At 48.0% G+C, this 7,952-nt stretch overlaps 1 non-coding gene across 1 annotated transcript; it reads right to left on the reverse strand.

Annotated features, from left to right (window-relative positions):
* Positions 1 to 348: 348 nt before the first annotated feature.
* TRNAA-UGC (transfer RNA alanine (anticodon UGC)) lies at positions 349 to 420 on the reverse strand. Its single transcript has one exon. It is a non-coding gene; the product is annotated as a tRNA-Ala (tRNA).
* Positions 421 to 7,952: the final 7,532 nt, after the last annotated feature.

Consider the following 7,952-nt stretch of genomic DNA (forward strand, 5'->3'; position numbering starts at 1 on the left):
TTGAAATAAAAGTATTGTCACCTTGTTCACGCATGGTGAGGAATTAAATAGGCATGATGCGCCTCATTATAAAATCAGCATCACCACTGGACAGCACTGAAAAGCGTCGCTTTTTTTTCAAGTGTAGTTAAACAGTGTGTCACCTTTAAAAGAACTAGAATTACAATGTTTGTGTTTCTTGCTAGAAGCGTTGAAACAGTAGGAGAGATACATATGGTTTGGTGAAATGAAGAATAAAAAAATTCTTTCACGTGCGCGTGCCAGTGATTTATTTTATCCGAAAAAGTCAATGACTTGCCGGAATGCATGCCAGTGACGTTCTCTTTAAAGCAAAAACAATGACATCCATGGAGGAGCCGGGGTTTGAACCTGGGAATTTTCGCATGCAAAGCGAGCGCTCTACCACTGAGCTACACCCCCGAAACATTTGTGATGCGCTTTAAGCTTTGATGAATGTGTATCTATTGGGGCGTGTTCATACTAAAGCGTCGTGGCGAGTGAAACCTTGTTATGGCTCTGCTCGTGGGCACGAAAAGCCTGCAGCGCCCGAGGTGGAGGCAGACGTGAAGTGGAGCATGCGTAGTGTTCACCTCTATTGTCGCCTCTGCAGGAAGCACATCGAAACCACGCCTTTTCAGATGGTTGTGTCGTCCACGTAGATGACGTGGTGGACGTAGGAGATTGCGGTAAGCTCGAGTGAGAGACCTTTCATGGTCACTTTGACGAGCGGTGATGGTAGCGAGCCATACGGTATGCCGATGTTTTCTAGGCGCTTGGGATTACTGCAGACTTGTCCCATGGTTTTAGGGGCACAGCTTCTTATAGCGACACCCGTTCGTCCCTCGTAGCCGCTGTTGTAGTGTGTAACAAGTATAACATTTTGACCTCCAAGGTGGTACCGGTGGGAGATTTCTTCTGCACGTTGTTGAACAATAAAAGATAGTGCTCAATGTACATGCCAATGGCTGCTAAGGGAGAATGAGAGGCAGGAGAATTCTGCTTTTATTACCGTGCACGCTGCGAATTTTTTATTGTTCAACAACGCACAGAAGACAAGAAAGGGTTGCTACGTTATACTCGCTGGGCGTAACCTCCTAGGTTTTAGAGAGGTTTATCGAGCGTTGGGCCGCAGTGCCATGAATACAGTGAACTAGTATATACCATGGACTCGAGGTGGTTAAAGGTGGGAAGTAGACACGAAGCGCAAGCCGTGAGAAAGTAAGCGTGTGCCTCCTCTCGTTCAGTCCTTGGAATGTCCGCTGCATGGCGGTGCTTCTATATGAGGAATATATTATGAAAAGATGCGAGATGGTCGTACTTGGAATGTTGAATATGTGGACGAACGGACACAGACAGATGCATGGACGGACGCACGGATGGCTGCACGGATGGATGGACGCATGGACGGACGCAGGAGCGGATGCATGGACGAAAGCAGGGACGGACGCACGAACAGATGCACGCACGGACGGGCGGATGGACGCATGGGTGGCCACACAGACGCACGCATGGATGGACGAAAGCAACAACGAATGCATGGACGGATGCTTCGCCCCACTATCCATCATTCACTCAGTGGATATGCTGCCATTTTTTCTTGCTGTTCTTTGGAAGGGGATCATGCCACCGTGATGCCACTTTTTGCTCTGCATCACGCGCCTCTCAGGGGAACCACCGTAGAGCGTTGAGATGCCAGTAAGGTTCCGTTGGCTTAAATATGGCAACCATGCCGTTGTAGACGCTGCAGATGTCGTTGTAGACGCTGCAGAAATCGCTCGTCAAGGCACCGTAGCACCATAAGGATGATCGCTGTTCTGTCCTTAAGGCAAAGTTTGACGTAATTATGACATTTTCCGCCCTGCCTTGGACTAGAGGTCTCCAGTAGTACGCGTTCATGTTTAAGAGTATCAAATGCTTTTGCCAAATTCATCACCTGTATTGTGGGCGTGTGCCTGATGGTGCTGATGTCTCGGTGATGTAATGACATCGCGTCCTCCGTTTATAGTGGTTGCCTTAAGCCAATGAGATTGTGTCTGAAGACGTGTTTGTCCTCAATGTAGTCTGTGGTGACATTGCCTATGGCGGCGTAGTCTGCGACTCTACCGACGCGTGTCGTGAGGGAATTGGGGCAGATATTCTTTTCGCTGAGTGGCCTGCTGGGCATCGAAATGCACAAAACCTGAGCAGTGCGCCGGTTTTGCGGTACTGGCCCCGCCGCCTTAGAGGCTTTATCGAATTTCGTTGTCATTATCTTGATGAAATTCCCATCGAGACTGCACAGGAGCCGGTTAGATATTCCTTCAGGCGCCCGTTGTGGAGGCTGCGTTTTTGATGGAGCCAGAAATGCTTTTAGCCCATGTGCTCGGATTTAGGTGCACGTTAAAGAACACCAAGCAGTCTAAATTTCCGAAGCCCCCCACTACGGCATGTGTCATAAGCTTAAGGTGCTTTTAGGACGTTAGACCGCATATATCAATCCATGAATGAATGAACGAATCAATCAATCAAAGTAGTATCGTTGATAAAGCATTTCAATATTGATCGATGAGAGGGGTGAAATACTTAGGGAAGTACATTGACCTTTACCGCACAAACTGTTCCAGTGAAGTTGTTAATAAATATATGTTACTTTTCACCAGTTTCAATAAAATGTCCGTACTGATTTGCAACCCCTCGAAACTCGTGTTCAAAGGTATCATATTAAAGGTGCCAAGGAGAGCACTTGCTACAGGAGATGTTGGTGTTGGAGAGTTCTGATAACATGGCGGGAAAAGATAATTCTACGCTATCGAACTCATGAGTCGACTCACCCAGTGAGCTCCACAAATTTCGCCAACCTATGTCGAAAGGTCTAACCAGCTCGTCCTGCTGCAGCCTTTGATATTCAAGGTAAAGGATGACTTACGAGGCTGATTTCCTCTCTAGTAACCAAAGGTAAGCAAAACTTGTGGAGCTCATTCAGACTCACTCATGAAATATATTTAGAGCTTTGGACTCTCTCGGACTCAGGCTCACCAAAATGTCCCTGAACCAGACTCACTCGGGCTCACGCTGAAAAAACATGTTATTAACCGGACACACTTGGACTCAAACTCACCAAAATATTACTCAGACTCGGACTCATGGCTTGATCTGAGTCTGAGTGCGTCCAAGTGGGTCGGCTCATGTGTTCTTTGGCCTAGAACTAGCATATTTTACTATGCGGTCAGTTCAGTTTAACACCACTTTAATACAGTGAAAATAACCCCATCTGCTTGAAAACGCAGCCAAAGTAACTTTCTTGTTTTACAGACACACGCGTCCTGTATTATGATTCGCAGTACAACATGACATATTGCAGTAATAGTGCGTTGTAGAAGCCCTCATTGCCAGCGGGCGTCAAAGCGTATAATTATTGTATCGACTTCGTGGTTTAAAGCCAGTCACCTATAACAAAAGGCACACACGTTACTGCGCCTATTTCCTTAAGGCCTCGTAATGGATGCATAGCAAGTTTAAAAAGGTTTCATGCCCTGTTTGAAGTACGCACTAGAAACAGGATATCTCTATCGCGTTCCACCCTTAAAAGGTAAGCTTTATGGTCCCCCAATCAACCGTTCACAGGCCGCCCCGTATAGGTACAAACTGGATCGCACGTTCGAATTGCGTCAAGGTCATGTTTACTTGGCTTGCCCTAGGCTTGACGCTTTGCTTGACTCGAGTAAATGCGATGTAAGCAACAGTACCTTCATCAGTAGGAGAAAACAGTCCAGAATCAGCGGCCCACCACTCGTTGGAGGCAACGCTTCTCCTTCACATGATAAATAAGAATAATAAAGGCACAATAGCAATTAGGCATTCTCAAGCCATACTGAATTACGCAACATTCGCGCTGTAGCCCCACCCCTCTGCGACGCATTTTCTCGAGTTCCCCGCTAGAGAACATACGGGCGGCTTTTTAGGGGCTAAGCACCTTACGCCATGAGTCATACCTCCTCCGTATGTAGTAATCACCTCTAGATTATGACTTGCTCAATAGATGGAGTTAATTTCCTCACTCCTCGACTAGCTTTTACACTATCTAAGAACGGAAGGTGTTGTCGACGTTCGGAGTGGGTGCCCCTCGATGACTCGAGTGCTCGGTGGCAGCGCGAAGAGCCGTAGTCCGGTGAAGAGATACATTATTGCAGTACTCAGCCATGTGACCGGGTCCAAGCACAAACCTCTGCTCTCGTTTCACGTTCAAACACCCTCTTTTTAACCCTCGGTTGAACAAAGGGTCTCCTCACAAGCCAATCGCATGTGTGGGCTCGCACCGCCACAACCAATCGCAGAAACACTTTCACAACAGGCACTGCATTCGAACAAGCACGTTACCAAATAGAACACACGAAGGGATAGGTTCTCCACATGTCACACTCTCTGCCATGCCAGGCCATGTGTCAGCCGACCTTCACCAGTAGTCGTTGGCACGCTCGATCTCCATCAGCTTTCTCATTAAATGTCGCTTCGTAGAAGCCTCCTTAAACGCGTTGAGTATACAATCAGGCCGGGTGCGCTGACCAGGTGTGCATGCGACAGCGAGGCGCCCCACCATCTTGAATACACTGGGTGATGACGTATAGCGGGGCAGAATGAGCTCGTCTGCGTGCCGCAACCATGTCTTGGTCAGCCCAGTGGTCACGTTCTGCGGCATTCTCAATGGCACACGTGTGCCATTGAGAATAACTTAGACGACTGCGCTTGACTTGATTCTTGCAAGACGTACTTCCGAGTAAGCTTTCCCTTTCTTGTCCCAAATGTGGGGCAACCTTGACGGCTCCTGTCGTGACCCGTATTAACGAGGGAGTCTCCTTTGTTCCCACGCGCGGGTCTTCCCCGTTCTGCTTCACGGAACCGAACGGCGTCGTTAGTTGACGGGTCAGGAACTCGCCCCGCGCTCAGCAGCAGCCGCATTAGTTGCGCTATACACAACACGCCGCTAATGAGTGTATCATACTAACTGATGGCGTTTTGTGTATATGGCCGTGGGAATAATATAGCAAGATGGTGTGAGTAGTTTTCACAGCATATCCACAGAGTGAATTATGATGAGTGGGGCAAAGCATTCGTTCGTCCGTGTGTCCAACCATCCGTGCGTCCGGACAGCCGGATGGTTGGCCGGAAACAAGGACGGACTGATGGACGCATGGACGGACGCGCAAATGGACGGACGGACGGAAGCATGGACGGATGGACGAATGGATGAATGGAAGCACGGACGGACAGACAAACGTACGGACAAAAGCACGGATAGACGGGAGCATGGACAGACATACAAACGCTGGGATGGGTGGATAGAAACACGGTTGGACGGATGGAAGCATACACGGACAAGGAGACGGATGAAGAGACGTACGGACTCACGGACGGGTGGGTGGACAGAAGCACGGACGGACATATGGACGGACTAAAGCAAGAGGGATCGACGCACAGACGGATGGAAGGAAGCATGGTAGACGAAGAAAGTGCTTAACAGTGCAAACAACAGGAGGGGATAGAAGAGACGAGAACAAAGCGCTGATGAGTGTACAGACAGACGGACTGTCTGTCCCACTCATCATCACTCACTCCGTGGATAAGCTGTAATTTTTTTCTCTTAGCGTAACAGACATAGGTCACTGTAAGGACGAAGACGTGGCTCCGAGGAGCAAGTGGATGGAATGCTTAAACACTTCCCTACAAACAATAACAATAAAAATATGCAAAGACACTTCAACTTGAGATTAGGGTGAGCACCGCTTCACTTGTAGATAAGTAGAGAAGCAAAGAACTACTGTTTGCTAACGCGCAGAGTTACGTACTAAGGTTCTCCAGCTTGTATGTCCTCCTATCGCACGCGCCCTTAAAAAGGTCGCGGAAAGTCTGACCGTGTCTGTGTACTTCTTAAGAAGGAGCGCCTTTGAAGCGTTTTTCTGTTCCTCAAAAGTAATCATCGTCTATCTCGTGTGGATTTCATTGCATTATCAACGTGCGCCCGGTACTTCCAGGGCACCAACCCAACGAAACCCACAGATAGTGATGCTAAGAAAGATTAGTGGACATTATTTGTAGAGTTTAACTGTGGTAAAGTAACTAGGACGAAAGGAAATGAAGCGCATCAAAATCAAATTGCAAGCTGATTTTTCATTTACTATAGCCCATTTCCATTTGTCATAATTCTTTTGCTTCAGTTAAAACCTTCAAATTGTGTCGCTTAATTCCTAATCTTCTATATCTGCTGGCTTCCTTATATAAGATGCATTCTATCAGCGTGACATGGCATTTTTTAGGTGAGTGGAGAACGCCGAAGTTTCAAGAAAAAGGTCACAGCTTTTGCCGCAAAGGTGAAGCAATCAATGCAAGAACAACAAATTGAAACGTTTCGCGAAAAATGGCAAGCAGATGGAAACGCGCCCCGTTTTGCTGACGCACAAATGGTGCGCGAAACGTACTCGCGGGTACAGATGCACGCGAATAAGTGCCTCAGTTGTTACTTCGCTGTGTTTGAAAAGCGTGCCCTTTTCGGAAACAAACACTGCGCATCGAGTGCAGTAGGTTTTGTCCATGGGCCCGATAACTGCAGCAGAATCGTTCCGCTGAAAGTCCAAGGCGTATGATTCTCTGCCCTGCGAGATAAGCGCACGCAGGCGTGAGCATCTCCACGCCCCCCGCTCACCTTCCGCGGGGCAAAGTACGCGTGGGAGATCAACGCATGAGCTTGCGTCGCGGCGTCGTGACAACGCGCGCTCATTGCGCCATCTCGCTGGTAATGCTGAAAGCATGATAGTTCTACGAGATGGTCCTCCCAAGCGGAAAGTGGTAGATATAAATAGCTTGCCGTTTGAACGTTTAAACAGGCGGTGCTTCGTGGCTCAGTTGCAGCTAATCAAAGGGTCGGACGTTCGATTACGCGCGATGGAGTTTTTTTCTTGATTATTTTGCTTTCTTGCATTTTCACATAGATACGTATACATATACGGTGAATGACGGCGGTCGTCGACGCTGACGTCGGTAATGGCGGCGAAATACAGCCGACCGTGTCCATATAATTACTATCGCAATTAATGGAAGCACAATCGAGCCAAGTGATGAATTTGGAGGGACAATTATTTCGCTCGTTTCTTGAGACTGTTCTGGGAAGCTGTTTTCTCGACGTCTTCACCTTAACGACATGTCCATTTCGGTGGATCACGGTCACTGACTCGCAAAAGTAGACGAGCCATGACGTCGTGGTGCTCTTCACCACTTCAACGTATAAGTAGACGCACCAAACTCGTCAGTGCATTACTAACGCGAAAAAATTAGGCAGTTACCACGTATCTGGGAATCGACGTTATGCGAAGCATGTTAAGGGTAGGTGACCATGTTGCAATATTTTCATTGAGCGACATGTCATGAAATGACGCTAATTATATGCACAAATAATCGTGGCAGCGGTGTCATAATGGTTCGCTTACCGGTACTGCTAACGCACGTTGCTTCCCTCCTCGGATATGGATCATGGCTTTCCGTGCGCCATCCCTGCACTCAGCTGTACGGGTCAACATTGCCGGGCTCGGCGGGCATGATCTCGCTTGGCGCTGCTGGTATTTGTGATCAAGTTTGGTCTCATGGCTCGACAACGGCTATCATTCAACATAATCCATGGCGTGGGATATAATCACCTACCTCTGACTTTCGCAATTGGGAACGACACCGCTGCCACGATGGTTCGTTTACTGGTATTGCTAACGCAGGTTAGTTATTTGAATCATATCTATATTGTTAGAGCCTTTGACCGTTGTTTCATTGCGGTGTCGTAGCCACCCCATGTTTTTGACGTTACTAAGACATTGTTGTTCCTTCCTGCCTTGATGTATTCTAGTACAGTTGATCTGTTACTTTTAGTCACCGGAGATGTAGAACTGAACGCAAGTCCCGCTATTGCCGATTTGTCGCGCTCCCTGGCTTCG

The sequence above is a fragment of the Rhipicephalus microplus genome, unplaced genomic scaffold (assembly GCF_043290135.1).
Source record: "Rhipicephalus microplus isolate Deutch F79 unplaced genomic scaffold, USDA_Rmic scaffold_21, whole genome shotgun sequence".
NCBI lineage: Eukaryota > Metazoa > Arthropoda > Arachnida > Ixodida > Ixodidae > Rhipicephalus > Rhipicephalus microplus.